The sequence below is a fragment of the Acartia tonsa genome, chromosome 2 (assembly GCF_053477335.1).
Source record: "Acartia tonsa isolate MP-2025a chromosome 2, ASM5347733v1, whole genome shotgun sequence".
In the NCBI taxonomy this organism is placed as follows: Eukaryota; Metazoa; Arthropoda; class Copepoda; order Calanoida; family Acartiidae; genus Acartia; species Acartia tonsa.
In genome coordinates this window covers 2,608,768-2,624,736 of record NC_137261.1, presented here as the reverse complement: position 1 = coordinate 2,624,736, position 15,969 = coordinate 2,608,768, and the positions used below count along the sequence as shown (strand labels likewise).

The 15,969-nt window shown below is 30.8% G+C and overlaps 2 protein-coding genes across 16 annotated transcripts in view; both read left to right on the top strand.

Moving 5' to 3' along the window:
* LOC145333813 (ethanolaminephosphotransferase 1-like) overlaps positions 1-15,969 on the top strand; it is a 394,249-nt gene that overhangs the window by 180,415 nt on the left and 197,865 nt on the right. The window lies entirely within an intron of this gene.
* Positions 1-15,969, top strand: part of LOC145333860 (proteasomal ATPase-associated factor 1-like) — a 321,357-nt gene that overhangs the window by 180,419 nt on the left and 124,969 nt on the right. The window lies entirely within an intron of this gene.

The following is a 15,969-nucleotide window of genomic DNA, read 5'->3' as shown; positions in this document are numbered from 1 at the left end:
CGTCTGTACCGTCTGGAACCGCTGAACTGATATGGTTCACCTTTACAATATAGCTCTTCCTGGGTCCTGGAAAGGTTTATAACTACTATGGGGGGGGGGGGTACCACTATTCCCCCCAATATAAATCACTTATGTTTAATCATTTTAAGATATCTCTTTATATCCCTATTTGGATGACAGTACAAGTTTATGCTTTCAGCTTCTTGATTGATTGATCAAAAAATTAAATTGATAAAGTGAAAATTTAAGAGGGTGCCAAATATTTGGAAAAATATTGAAAATTTAGATAATTTTTGTTGAATTAAATTTTTTTTATTTGATAAAATTTAGTACCTTAACACTTAACGATAAGCAAATGATTGATTAGATTACGGGCTTAAAAATAGCGTTAACTTGTCTTTACCTTATTGAAAATCTTACATTTAATCAAATAAAAAGCTAATATCATCAGCATCCTCAAATATTTCACATTAAGCATTAGTCAAAAAACCCAGCTCATTGAAAGCAACAGACTAGTTATATTTTAATAGTCTTATTACTCAGCCAAAATATCAGCTGCCATCCGCGGCAGCGTGTCTTCCCAGTCCTCAAAAAAGTTGTTTTATTTAAGGCCGATAGATTTTTAAACCCATCCACAGCGAGGAAGACACGTTACATGACTGAAAATTCATATTTTTACCCAATATCTCTCATCTATAGATGTATAGAATGTCTAGATTAGAAAACCAACGAGCAAAGAAGCAAAGTTTTTGGTTTAAAAATCCACATAGTTGGTATATTTAAGTAAAAGAATAGTGGGGACACGAGCTATATGTATGTAACTCTACATACGGAGTGGGGACACTGTGCCAACTCTCAATTGGGTCTTTGAATATCAAACAATAGCTTCGAAAGTATAAACATAGCCAAGTTGCTACAAAAGAGCAAAAAGCCAAAAAGTCCCCACAACCAGATAGTTGTCAAGGTTACACATCTGTACTTAGGTATTTATTGAAAGGAGCAGTTATTTTTACCTTTCATCAATAATCATAATCATCAGTTTCTTGTGCTAAATGTGTGTATACAGAAATAATAATTATAGTCCATAACTAAATATGTAGATAAGTTGAATGGATTATTATTTTTTATTGATCATCTAAGGTAATATATATATTCTTTCATCTTTAAATATCAATTGCTCCACTACTCTATATTTAGTGCAGGGGCGTCCTAGCTTTTTATTTTGGGGGGGGGTAAAAATTTTTTAGGGGGGGGGGGGTAATTCGTGTTTGGGGGGGGTAATCGCCCCATTACCCTCCCCCCCTTGGACGCCTATGATTTAGTGTATGTCCTGAAGAACATATGACCGTGTGCATTTTGCAACTACTTTAATATATACTTCAAATTTTAATATGTGCATAAATTGATAAAAATTTTCTTATCTGTCGGCTGAATTAAAAATCAAAAATAATATTTGAGATCTTTGAAAAAATACATGTTCAGTTATTTATCTAAAGTATACTGTTTTTCTTATCATAAAAGCTGCTCTACTTGTGAATATCATTTTTCCTTATTAGCAAATATATATCAAAATTTAACCTATAGGATATGGTAATTTTGTTAATATTTAAATATGATAATTCAATATATTCTGCATATAACAATTTATATGGAATAAGGAATAAGTAAAATTCATTAAAATTGGGGCTTTCCCTTAAAGTGACTAAAGAGCACATTGTCCGCTGCCCTTTTATGAAATTAATTAAAAATAATATTGTTTTCTTTATGCCCTACCTCTGTGGGTTTCCTAAATCTGCGGGGCCAACCTGTATTCAATTAAACCTAAACCTAACCTGATCGAAAGTAAAATACAAACAATCGAAACTCCTTCCTCCCTTTTTTTTCAATTTATTCAATAATAAAGGGGAGATTTTTGTAGGGAAAGCCGTCAAAATTTTTATAATTTACTTAGATCAGTGGGGTATGATGGACATTGGATTGTGTATTAATGATTGTACCTGAAGTGTAATACGTCTCTCATTCGTTGGATTAAAAATTCGGATGCTTTTGTTATTGGTTGGAATTGGTTATAACAAACCTTTGTCCTCAAAATATCTACTAAAGATACTGCAGTATCCATATTCATTTTATTTAATTTACCTATCCTTTTCCCCCAAAATATTCTATATTGTTAATGGGTTGATATACGTTGAGCCACGCCTGTCAATATAATATAACTTAGGATATTTCATGGCTTTTCTAGGGTTACAAAATTACCATCATATAATATATAAATAACTAGAAATATTGTAACATCACCAACTACCCACTATCAACACAAATATAATATAACTTAGGATATTTCATGGTTTTCTAGGGTTACAAAATTACCAGTAATTTATATCAAACAAGTTTATATATTTTTTAATGATGTTCATTTAACACATTCAAGTTTTGTTGGCTCAAAGGGCCTTCAGCATTTCGGCGCCAATAAAATAGAATTATGATTTTAATTTTATTTATCGTTATATATTCTCTATCATACAAAACTATACATTATTTTTCAGAATGGCTCAGGACAGGTGGAAAATTTAAAAGAGAGTATCACAGGAAATAAGAAAATAGAAACTCTCAGCGGGCTGAAATAACGATTACAACCTTCCACTCCTTTACCATATCCTTGCTGGATGAACAAAGTGACCACAAACGAGTTCCATGTTAGCAACCTAAATTGACGACAATTTTTCCCTTGTCATAATATCAACGTATATTCTGCATCCATTTCTTCACGAAATATTGGGAATAATTGTAACACCACCAACTAGCCACTATCAACACAAATGTATAAATTTTTGAATTTCCAGGAATGCATAGAAAGGACAATCAGAAAATCAATTTAATTTCCAGAATGTCGCTTCGAAACCGATTAATATACTTTGGATAAGAACCAGTTCCCAATAATGAATATCATTCATAGCATAGTATTACAGACAAATTTCCACGAATAATGAAATAAAAATCATAAAACTAATACCAGTTTGTACTCGAGGGTAACAAAACTTCTTTTATTCTAACCATTTTTTATTTGAATATCTGCGAAAATCTGCCTTTGCTATTCTATTTACAATACTTTTATCATAATTTAAATTTTATACATATTGTAATATACCTGTATGCCCTGTATATGCCATATCCTTGATAACATTCTGATTTAGTGTGCATTCATTTCTGCACATTATACACAATTTAATAAACCTGAACTTGATCTTTGGTGCTGCCCACTGCCACTGCCAGTGCAGCCAAGAAAACATGGATCTTTAAATTAAAAAGGTAGTGGTGAGCCGGGAAACACCTTGGAAACACCCACCGACTCAGTGGCAGTAGTCATGTTGCGACGCTTTCAAAATCGGCTCACTAGAGGCATCGGCAGTGGCATCGCTTTGATTTAAAGATCCAGCTCTGAGAACAGTATGATTATTAAAAATGTTATTTATTTTTATTAAATATTATGTAACCCCCGCCCCCCACCCCCACATTCTATCTGAATGCGGAATGAATGACCACCTTCTGATTTGAATTATCAATATAGACTGATAAGATGAATAAATAAATTTATCTTTACATTCTATATTTGTATTGTCAAAAACAAAGCTTTTCTACAGTAAGGACAAGAAGGTTAGGTTATAAATCCATCATTTCTATAGTCAGCAAAAGAAGGTTAATACTAATGAGCCTTATTCAAATCTTTTCATTTAAAGTTTATTTTGAGACATTTCAGCTCTTTCTATAAAAATAGTCATTCTAATACTTCCTTTAAACATAAATTTATTTTACTGAGATAATGTTAATAATATCAATTTGCTTTAGTTTTATAAATTTTTATATACAATTTCAATAACATGTCTTTCTTGTATTCATTTGAATCCGGTGGAAAGGAACCGGTTCTCATCCATAAGAAAAAAACTACGTCTAGCATCGTATTATATCTAGCTTTCTACGAATATAAAAATGTACAATCAAAAGATTAAAACCAGTTTTTTTAGCCCCGAGGTGCCGAATTGTACATTCTATATCCGTGGAAAGCCGTTTATAATACGATGCGAGAAATAACTATTATCTTCCCTAAATTTTATTTTTTGTGTGTGTCTTTCATAATGATACATAAAAATCGGTGTGCAGCTTTTTACATGTCATAAATGGATGTAGAATATACGTGGACTGGATATTATGACAGGTAAAAAATTGTCATCAATTTAAGTTGCTAAATGGACATCATTATTTGTCAGTTCGTTCAGTATGAGTGGAGGTAATGGGGTGAAGCGGGTGGATGTTATTTTAGTCAGCTACAAGTTTCACTTTTATACAGAACTTGATAATCTGGTGTAAAAAATTCAAATAATATTAAATCCATTATGATATATGATTAACAAATATATTACCTACGTTTATACATTGACATCCTAGTTTAAAATTGCAGTTTCAAAATGTCAGAAGAAAAATTTGAATACTGTTAAATAAAATTTTCCATGGATTTTTGCTTAGAAAAGATATTTTAAATTGGAATGCGGGAAATTTTAGAATTTTCTTTGTTTTTATAGCTTACTCACTAAGCTAGTAGTAGTTCAGTGTTCATGTTAACTAACAAGAATTTAATGATAGCATTTTTAGTATATGAAAATAGTAAACTGCATGCTTTGTTTTTTATAATAACAATGAAAAGGGAAAGGCATGCCTTCTCAATTTTAATTTTAACACACTTATCAGTCTTGAATATTTTTCTATGCAGATTATTGCTATGTTAGCATAATTTTTTATTTTATGTTTGAAAAAACATATAAGATAGAAGATCAACTATTATCATCCACTGGAGTGAGTAAGTTGTCTTTTGTTGTAGTATTTTTCCCAGGTATTTAGTGATAAGTCATTGTACGATAAATATTCTTCTGTTAATATATTATCTAATAGTCTGCCTTTTGTATTTGTATATTTTTTTAGGGGGAAAATTAATTGTAAGTTAATTAAACTAGCAACATTCCCTTCCTCCCTGATAATACTGAAATTCTACATATTGTCATGGACACTGGGATACTTCTTTTGTAAAAAAGGAGAAAATAATTTGTAGGGCTCGGCAGACAAGCCTCAACAACTCAAATTTTAATCCACTTGTGTGCATAAAACAAATTCAGAAAAGATGAATTGTCTGTTTAGTAACAAGTTTAGACATCCAGCTAAATTTTAAGGTCATACTTTGGCGATTTCACTGAGTCTTACACACGGATGACGAGCGGCTGTCAAGCCCTGATAATTTACCTTAATTTAAATTAAGATATGCAACAAAACAAGATTTTTGTGAGAAAAGACGGGTTGTAAGCTAATAAAACTTAAAATACCCTTATATTGCTAAAATTCTATATTTCTTTTTGGACACGGGGATACTCCTTTTGTTAAAAAGAGAAAATAATTTGTAGGGCTCGGCAGCCACGCCTCTGCAACTCATGAGCCTAAAATGTAAAAGCTCTTGTGGGCTTAAAACAATTTCCGATGGATCGATTGTCTGTCTAGGCATCCAGCTAAATTTTAAGATTATACTATGACGATATCACTGAAGCGGATGACGCGCGGCTGCCAACCCTGATGATTTACCTAGGATTAAATTAAGATATGTAAAAAAAACAGGTGTTTATAAAAGTCAATTTAACGTGACTTCTATTGACCGATCTCTATTTCTTTGACATTTTATATTTATGAAAATTATGTTGACTGAGGAGTAGCAGGTCAAGAAAGTGTGATTACAAACCAGCACAGCACAATCAGCTAAACTATAGATAGATGGCTTTATGACCAGGAATAAGGTATAGCCAACAAGCGAAATAAATCTAAAATGATATTTGGGGGGTATATAAAAAGGTCGTTAATTCTACTATGTGATGCCCCCTAGCAACAGCTGAAAATCACGTATAGGTTTCGTGATTATTCCCCGAATGAATTTCGTTGTTGTCATAAGCTGCTTTATGGCTAATTCAAAACATTTAAAGTAACTAAATAAACCTATTTATAAAAATATTATAAAAACCTTTTTTGGATTTGCGTGTTAAGGTCACTAAAACAGTTTTGTGCTAGATCTACAAATTTAAAGAACACTTTGTTTTCGCTAGATTTTTAAATTGAGGTTATTTTTAGACTCCACAATCACATGCCCCCTTAACCATTTCAAACAAGACTTAGAAAAGCATTTTTCCCTCAAGTTATCCCATAAATACTATTTTATTTTAAAACAAAAACTACCAAAATTTTGGCAAATGAAATCTCAACATTGCTTTCAATTATTTGAACTTAGTAGTAACAAAGGAACACTTTTAAAATGTTGTAAAAATTCGTGCAATGATTTTATTAACATTTTATCTGATTCTTTGTGTAAAAAATCATAAATATTAGATTAAACATTTTGGATTACAAAAAATTACATTCCTTATGAAAAGTAGCACAGACTCTGAATTGTTCACAGATTCTTATTTTAACTTGTTTTTAAAAGCGAAGCTTTTCTATAATTAGGGTCGGTCCGTCCGTCCGTACGTCCGTCCGTCCGTACGTTCGTCCGAGATAGATAGCTTTTATTCGTTAATTTAGGCATGTTAGAATTGTCCTATCGATTTCAAACTTTGCATGATGATTCCTGTAGTAGTTGGGTACGATTTAGAAAGCGTAGCAACTCTATAATCATTACCAGAATGTCCGTACGTCCATTTTAAACATGTTGATTTTTCTACTTTTTTAACAACAAATTTTCAAGTGTTTTAATTATCCGTTTGATCTGATTTTTGGTATATTGATTCCTGGGACAACAAAGAACAATATTTTAAGCGAAGCAACTCTATAATCAAGTCCAAAAATGTAAGTATGTCCATAAACATTATCCTGTTTTTAAACAGTTTTTCAACAAATTTACCTACAATTTTGATTATACATTTATGTTCTGATTTTTCAGTTCAGATACTATACAAGTGATAATGTCCGTTTGTCCTACCGTTTCAGTGCTTCGCTTTTATGGATGTTGTCATCCTTGTTTTTATAAATCTTCGCGACTTGTGTTTATGTTTATCCTTACATAGACATAAAAGACGATTTAGGGTATAGAGAAGCCTTATTTTTAGGCGAGCCTAAGAATTTTTATATCAAACAAGGATGACAACATCCATAAAAGCGAAGCACTGAAACGGTAGGACAAACGAACATTAACACTTGTATAGTGTCTAAATTTAACAATCAGAATATAAATGTATAAGAGTCGAAGCAAAATTGTAAGTAAATTTGTTGAAAAACTGCTTGGTACAGGATAATGTTTATGGACATACTTACATTTATAGGACTTGATTATAGAGTTGCTTTGCTTAAAATATTATCCTTTGTTGTTCCAGGAATCAATATACCAAAAATCAGATAAAACGGATAATTAGATCACATAAAAATTTGTTGTAAAAAAAGTAGAAAAATCAACATGTTTCAAATGGACATACGGACATTCTGGTAATGGTTATAGAGTTGCTACGCTTTCTAAATCGTACCTAACTACTATAGGAATTATCATGCAAAGTTTGAAATCGATAGGACAATTCTAACATGCCTAAATTAACGAATAAAAGCTATCTATCTCGGACGGACGTACGGACCGACCCTAATTATAGAAAAGCTTCGCTTTTAATTATTTGCCTTATATATTTAGAAAAACATCTTAAAAGTTTCAAAATTAGATTACATATTTATGTAAAGAAATTGTCTTTCAATTAGATATTCATCTACCTATACAATTTTAAACATCTGATACTTATGCAATTTGTCATTCTTGTTTACATATGAAATGCATGAACCTTTAACATGATTAATACAATGTTTAGACAGTTTTTAAAAGCGAAGCTTTTCTATAATTAGGGTCGGTCCGTCCGTCCGTCCGTCCGTACGTCCGTCCGAGATAGATAGCTTTTATTCGTTAATTTAGGCATGTTAGAATTGTCCTATCGATTTCAAACTTTGCATGATAATTCCTGTTGTAGTTAGGTACGATTTAGAAAGCGTAGCAACTCTATAATCATAACCAGAATGTCCGTACGTCCATTTTAAACATGTTGATTTTTCTACTTTTTTAACAACAAATTTTCAATTGTTTTATTTATCCGTTTGATCTGATTTTTGGTATATTGATTCCTGGGACAACAAAGAACAATATCATAAGCGAAGCAACTCTATAATCAAGTCCAAAAATGTAGGTATGTCCATAAACATTATCCTGTTTTTAAGCAGTTTTTCAACAAATTTACCTACAATTTTGATTCGACATTTATAATTTATGTTCCGATTTTTCAGTTTAGATACTATACAAGTGTTAATGTCCATTTGTCCTACCGTTTCAGTGCTTCGCTTTTATGGATGTTGTCATCCTTGTTAGTGTTAAAAACTTACCTAGTAAACACTGCCTTATCAAAACAAGTTTATGCACTTTTTTTATTTTTCTCTCTCCCCTTTTCTTTCTCTCTCTCTCTCTCTCTCTTTCTCTCTCTCTCTCTTTCTCTCTCTCTCTCTCTTTCTCTCTCTCTCTCTTTCTCTCTCTCTCTTTCTCTCTTTCTTTCTCTCTCTGTCTCTTTCGTTCATCGCCCTCTCTTTAATTTATATTTTGACGTAACTATTGGGTTTTACACTTTTTTTCGTCATGCCCTAAAATTCAAATTTAAGGAAATTTTGCTTTTGTAATTATGAAATACAAATAAGAACCAAGTGGTAAAACCAAATTGTCATTAGAATGACATTTAACAAAAAAAAGAACTTTTTTTCTTCTCATAAACATATGATTGAAAAGATGCAAAAAAAATAAATGAGCTTTATATAAAAATTTTAACCTAACAAAACTGGATGAATACATACATTCAATAAGAAAAAAAATATAAATCTAACTAAAAAAACATTTTCTAATGTACATATTTATGGTATGAAATCTATTTGCGTTGAAATTTAATCAAAGGTAAAATCTATTTATGTCACAGCACAGCTAGATTTATGTTTGCTAAGAGCCCAGCTTTTCTTAAATCAAAGTTCTATGTATGTAGCACAAACGTTATTTGTTGAATTTGTGACAAAAAAAAGTTTATTTAGATTTTTAGATATTAACTTGTATATGTTTGTAATTGTAAGAGGACGTAATGACTTTTTTCCAACGGGCGCAACTCATTTTTAAAAGCGAAGATTTTCTATAATTAGGGTCGGTCGGTCCGTCCGTCCGTACGTCCGTCCGTCCGAGATAGATAGCTTTTATTCGTTAATTTAGGCATGTTAGAATTGTCCTATCGATTTCAAACTTTGCATGATGATTCCTGTAGTAGTTGGGTACGATTTAGAAAGCGTAGCAACTCTATAATCATTACCAGAATGTCCGTACGTCCATTTTAAACATGTTGATTTTTCTACTTTGTTAACAACAAATTTTCAAGTTTTTTAATTATCCGTTTGATCTGATTTTTGGTATATTGATTCCTGGGACAACAAAGAACAATATTATAAGCGAAGCAACTCTATAATCAAGTCCAAAAATGTAAGTATGTCCATAAACATTATCCTGTTTTTAAGCAGTTTTTCAACAAATTTACCTACAATTTTGATTCGACATTTATACATTTATGTTCCGATTTTTCAGTTCAGATACTATACAATTGTTAATGTCCGTTTGTCCTACCATTTCAGTGCTTCGCTTTTATGGATGTTGTCATTCTTGTTTTAGCAACATTTAGTTCTTGTAGCTAAAGTCGTACTGTATAAGAGTTGGTTAAGTCAACAAGTGCCCAAATATATATTGAAATAGTTTTGACCATATTGAAACATTTAGAAATGCACATTTTTTTTTTATAGGATATGTATTTTGCCATCCTTGATTATGATATACATATAAGGTCGAAACATACTCTGTTTATCATTGACAAGCATCTTAGGACAATTTTTCATTCTTATACCATAATTCTAAATCTTAAGATTAGGGGTTGGGTCTTTGTTTTACAAATGTGTGATACAAAACAGCCATGATTGTTTTCAAATTCAAAATAAAGACAAAATTTTGTTTCCTGCTTTATATTTAACTAGTAGTTTTTCCATGCAGGTTTAGGGAAGATTTTTTAATAAAACTCATTATCTTTTCTCGTATTCATTCGGTGGATAGGAACCGGTTCTCATCCATACGAAAAAAACTATGTCTAGCATCGTATTATACCCAGTTTTCTACGAATATAAAAGTGTACAATCATTAAAACCAGCTAAAAATTTCTTGCTTTATTTTTAACGAGTGGTTTTTCCCTACAGGTTTAGGGGAGATTTTTTAATAAAAATTATTATCTTTTATATGTTTTTTTTTATTTTTACAATTTTCAATGTTTCAAAAAATTCTTTGCCATTAGCCTTTGGGACTTCACGGCTTTTCCTCTACAGACGAGTATGGCTTACCAATCTTCTAGGAATTGAAAATAATAAGGAAGAAAAGAAACTAAAAAAATTAAAAGTATTAAAAGATAGGATGTTTATCTTTTCATTAACTGCTAGACAAATTAAATTTTTTTTACAGGGAAACATTTTACAGGATTTTGTTCTATTCTATGGAAGGGAAGGTCAAGGAAATTTACCTACCCCCCCCCCCCCTTCAAACACATTTTTTCGTATTTTAGATATTTGGTTGGGGCGTCCATTTTTTCAGTATCTATTCCATTCAAATATAGTTTTAGATAATCTTAATTTTAATAAGAATGTCCAATTAGCGATTTATCATAAATATTTCTATTGTAACCCATATAATGGCAAGTCATATGGGCATGAGATCAGATATTCCAACAATCATTGCTACACTCATATTTACAGATATTTATTCAGCTATTTCAATAACGTAATTTTTGTGTGTAAATACAGATTTCTTAAATTAAATAAATTAAATATGGGTAGATTTTACCTACACCCGAGACCGAGGTCCTAGTTTTAGAAAAATCTTGATTGAACTAGTGGCACAACACAATCGGTTCAGCGATTAACGAGACCTGAAGGGACTAGGGATAGACATCGTTCTATTTTAAAAATATATCGATTTATAGAAATTTAGAAACATTAACGGTTTCGTCCCTAGAGTAAATGATATAGAAGGGGAAGGGGGCAGAAACATAGTCTAACACCATTCTTATCACTATGTGAATCATCCCTGAAAAGAGAGATTCAATCGGTTCCGTGGTTAGCAATAAAAATGAATGTTCCGACGGTCGAACAGATAAATGTTAGATATATAATTTAAAAAATGTAAATATATGTCACTGTCCGTTAAATTGCACTGGGAGGATGAGTAACTTATATTTACAATTGGGTAATGTTTTGTTATGCTTGCAGATACTCTTTCATTCCTCATGTTCTTTTTGTCTATTCTAATTGTGAATAAACAAGAATGACAACATCCATAAAAGCGAAGCACTGAAACGGTAGAGCAAACGGACATTGACACTTGTATAGTGTCAGAACTGAATAATAAAGTATCGAAAGAGTCGAAGCAAAATTGTGAGTAAATTTGTTGAAAAACTGCTTGATACAGGATAAAGTTTATGGACATACTTACATTTTTCGGACTTGATTATAGAGTTGCTTCGCTTATACTATTGTTCTTTGTTGTCCCAGGAATTAATAGACCAAAAATCAGATCAAACGGATAATTAGATCACATAAAAATTTGTTGTTAAAAAGTAGAAAAATCAACATGTTTAAAATGGACGTACGGACATTCTGGTAATGATTATAGAGTTGCTACGCTTTCTAAATCGTACCTAACTACTACAGGAATCATCATGCAAAGTTTGAATAGGATAGGACAATTCTAACATGCCTAAATTAACGAATAAAAGCTATCTATCTCAGACGGACGGACGGACGGACGGACCGACCCTAATTATAGAAAAGCTTCGCTTTTAAAAAATTATTTTAGACAAGGGATATTTTAGTTCGATAAATTGTAAGTTTAAAGTTTTGACATTAGATTTTTTAAAATTGTCAAATTTTTACCTATAAATTAAAAACTCTATCAATTGATTTAGTAGGAGTAATATTATAGAGGGGGTAGGCTCTAAGTAATCCTATTTACGGAAAGGGAACCCTGTGCCGACTTTCAAGTGGGTCTTTGAATATCATCCAATAATGTCGGAAATATTACACTGCAAAGTCGTTTAAAAAGAGCAAAAAGTAATTTGCAAGCAGACAAAAAAGATCCCCACCACTTGGGTTATAAATCTATATTTATACATTGTTGCAGTTATTAAGGATTAAATTTTACTTTATTATTATTAATATTTCTTAGCCAGGAGACTCTACAAAGTGTCCGAAAAAATTAGCCGTGTGACGTCATAAAAGGGAGAGATGAGAGGAGAAGTTTGAAAGGAAACTCGTAAAAAAGATATGGATCTATTGACGTCACACGGCTCATTTTCGGACACTTTGTAAATGTAGAGTCTCCTCAACCTGTATTAATTTTAGAGTGCATGTTTACGTGTGTGTATATAAAATGCTACGCTATTTATGAACATTACTGTTCTTGTTTAATTTTAAGTATAAGTGTGTATTCATGTTTAAAACTTGTCTTCTGTCCCTTAATGTATAACCATGACTCTTAACAAGGACAACCTAAGCCATGGGATGAGTAACGGGAACCCGGTATTAGTGTCTTAGAAATTATCTTAGTGACGTAACTAAAAACGAGGGATTAGAGGGGAGGTGGGAAAGGTAACCCCTAAAAAAGAGATGGATAATAGAGGTGATTGATAATTGATAATTGATAAAGAAAATGTAGGAAATAATTTATACTCTCTGTACTTTCTACCATAGATTAATTAATTTGTATTTTCTAGACAAGGATGACAACATCCATAAAAACGAAGCACAAAAATCAGAAGGTAGAACAAACGCACAATAGCTAGAGTGTCAGAACTTATTAAGCAGAATATTAATTTTGAAGTCTAAATGAAATTGCACATAAATTTGTTGCAAAATTGCGTAAATATAGCATACAGTAAAAGGACATACTTCCGTGCAAAATTTGAAATCAATAGTATAATTCTAATATGTCTAATAAATGTTGTCAAAAAAAGGTTGAAAAAAGTCCGCATATTTGATTAAATTTTTCTTAAAATCCGCATATTATGTTGATATAAACTATAATATATTATCACTAGCAGTAACATCACTAGAAGCTTTTAGGGTGGTAAGGGGGAAAGTTCATTCTTCCAATTTTCAATTTAAGTTTTAAAACAAAGAAGTAAAATTGCGGAGATGGTACTTTTTTTCTAGGTGTTATTTTTTTTGGAGAGTGGAGAGCCCTCTTCCTAAATAGTTATAAACTTCTCTATACCTATAATAAGCTTCACTGTAAAGAAGAACCCTTTAGGTTCAGCGGTTAACAAGATCCGTTGCTACAGTCAAAAAAAGCTTAGATTACTAATTTATATAATAGGATATAATAAAGTAACAGGATGTCTGTTTGTCTGTCTCTTTGTTTGTTTGTTTGTCTTTTTCTTTTAAAATCTAGAAAAATAAATTGGTTTATTAAATTGGACTCTCTCCTCCTCAAGTGCCCCAAGAGGCCTCTAAGGCGTAGCCGCTAGTAATAGGATACAGTAACAAAATGCTAATCCTTATATCAAAGTAAAAGAATGTTTGTGTGTGTGTGTCTATTTATATGGAAGGATCTTCCTAACTAATATGCTTCTCCTTTGCAGGGACATAGGTCATAGGTCATGGGAAGGTTTATAACTATTTTAGGATAGGGTACCTGCACCCTCACGCGCTTAGAAAAAAACCCACCAACATTTTTTAAATTTTTTTCTTTTAAAACTAAATTGTCCTTTTAAGTATATCTGTCAGACAGACAGACAATAAATATATGGAGCAGATCTGTATAAATATAAGGTATCTTGACTAAAACTTACAGCTGGCTATCTAAAAAAGCAGTCGTGAAAATAACATTTCTCCAACAATAAGGTTTTTTAAGCATGACCGACAGTCAGACAGACACAATAATGTATAGAGTAGATGCAGGGGGGGGGAAGGGGTGATTACTTGAGGGCACCCTCAAATTTTGGAAGTCGTTAAGTAGATGCACATATATCTTGGGTATAGTCCCTTTCATGACAATGCCTCTTAAGGGACGTTTCTTGGTATTTTCACAGTAGATTTTATCCTATTTCTAGCCACTGCGGGGGGGGGGGCTCTATCCATGCGGCGCCATTTTCCTAACCCTGCAGGGCAATCACCTAACCTAACCTAAAATAATCCATCAAAAGCTACTGTAAAAAGAAATACATTAAAACACCTCTTAAAAGACCTTTTCACTTAAAATTTCAGTTGTCTTTCTTCAATAGCAGCCAAAAAACACACAAAGCATGTTTTAAATGGACGTACTGACTTTCTGTTAACAATGATAGAGTTGCTTTCTAAATTATACCTAACTGTCATAGGAATCATCATGAAGAGTTTGAAATTGATAGGATAATTCTAACATGTCTTGTTTAATAATCTAAAATCAATTAATAATTTTATCTAATTTCAATTTATCTATGAAATGTAAAGCTGTACAGGTTAAGGCTACTATCTGACTCAATACATTTCTTTTTCTCCTCTTTTTAGCAACCGAATGAAAGTAATTCTTTTCAATTCCAGATAATTATAAGAATTGGTAACATTTGCTTAGATATTTATTTTATAAAAACATAGCAAAAAAAATAATAACCGTATTATAATACAGGTATTAAATATTTATATACAAACAATAAAATTGAATATGAATAAAAATTAAGGATAGATCAATCAAATAATAATTATGTACAGTGTCAATATGATAAGGTAATATAACTTATGCATTTTAAAAAGATATTTGTTAAATAGACTGATTATTTAAAGACATATTTGTTAAATATGTTGCTCTACTGGATATCATTACCCTTGTTAGAATGTACCATTCATAAAGAAGGTTATTTTTTAATGGCAAAACTGTTTAAGCTAGCTTTTTTAACAATTACGTTCAAATTCCGTTAAATTTATTGATATAAATAATCTAATAATTGATTGTTTTGTTTTTATTTGTAATTGTCTTTTTTATATATACATTATTATGCTTAATTAAAAATTTCTGATAAACATCTCATTATATTTAAAGAAAAATTAGCTGTCTCTAAATTTAATATAGAAATAAAATTATTATGGAAAATCAATTGATTTTTCATGGTAACAGGTATAAGTTATAAAATACAGACGAATTTATAGATGTAATCTTGAAAAGATAGCTTTAATTTAAAATGATAAATATGCGTTATTTTTACCAAAAACTAGACAAAACCCTTTTTTGTTGTTGTTGATAGCAATATCTTATTTCTTTACTCTCGTTTATATATAGTTTTAACCTAATATCTTTTGATTTAATTGTTATTGGTTTGAAATTTTGACTAAAAAGCTGGCTTAAAAAATAGCTCATATGTGATAAAATATATAGCATTTTGCGCTAACTTATGAGGGGTTTATACAATAAGTATAATTATAAAAGCAAATATTTGAAAATTATTTAAAATCATTCAATGTTTAATGTAAGATTAAGCCAATTATTAATCACGAAATTACATATAGGTTTTTTATTATTTTGCTAAATAATCTATAAAATATTTACACATTGTAAGTCAACTCTTGAGTTATGTAAGAAGTACAATATCAGCTGATAGATCTTATTTCAATTTTGAAAGATAATTTTATATAAAAAAATAAAAAAAAGTTGATTTTGTTTTTTAAAAGTGAGCAAAAATAATGTAGAATTTTTAGAAATATTTTTAATATTTTTTAAAAGCACAAAAAATCTTGATTTCAGGCCTATATTAACAATTCTTAAAAATCCTAGTAGTATCGACACATCCTATTTTTTTTACGTCACTAAGATAATTTCTAAGACACTAATAC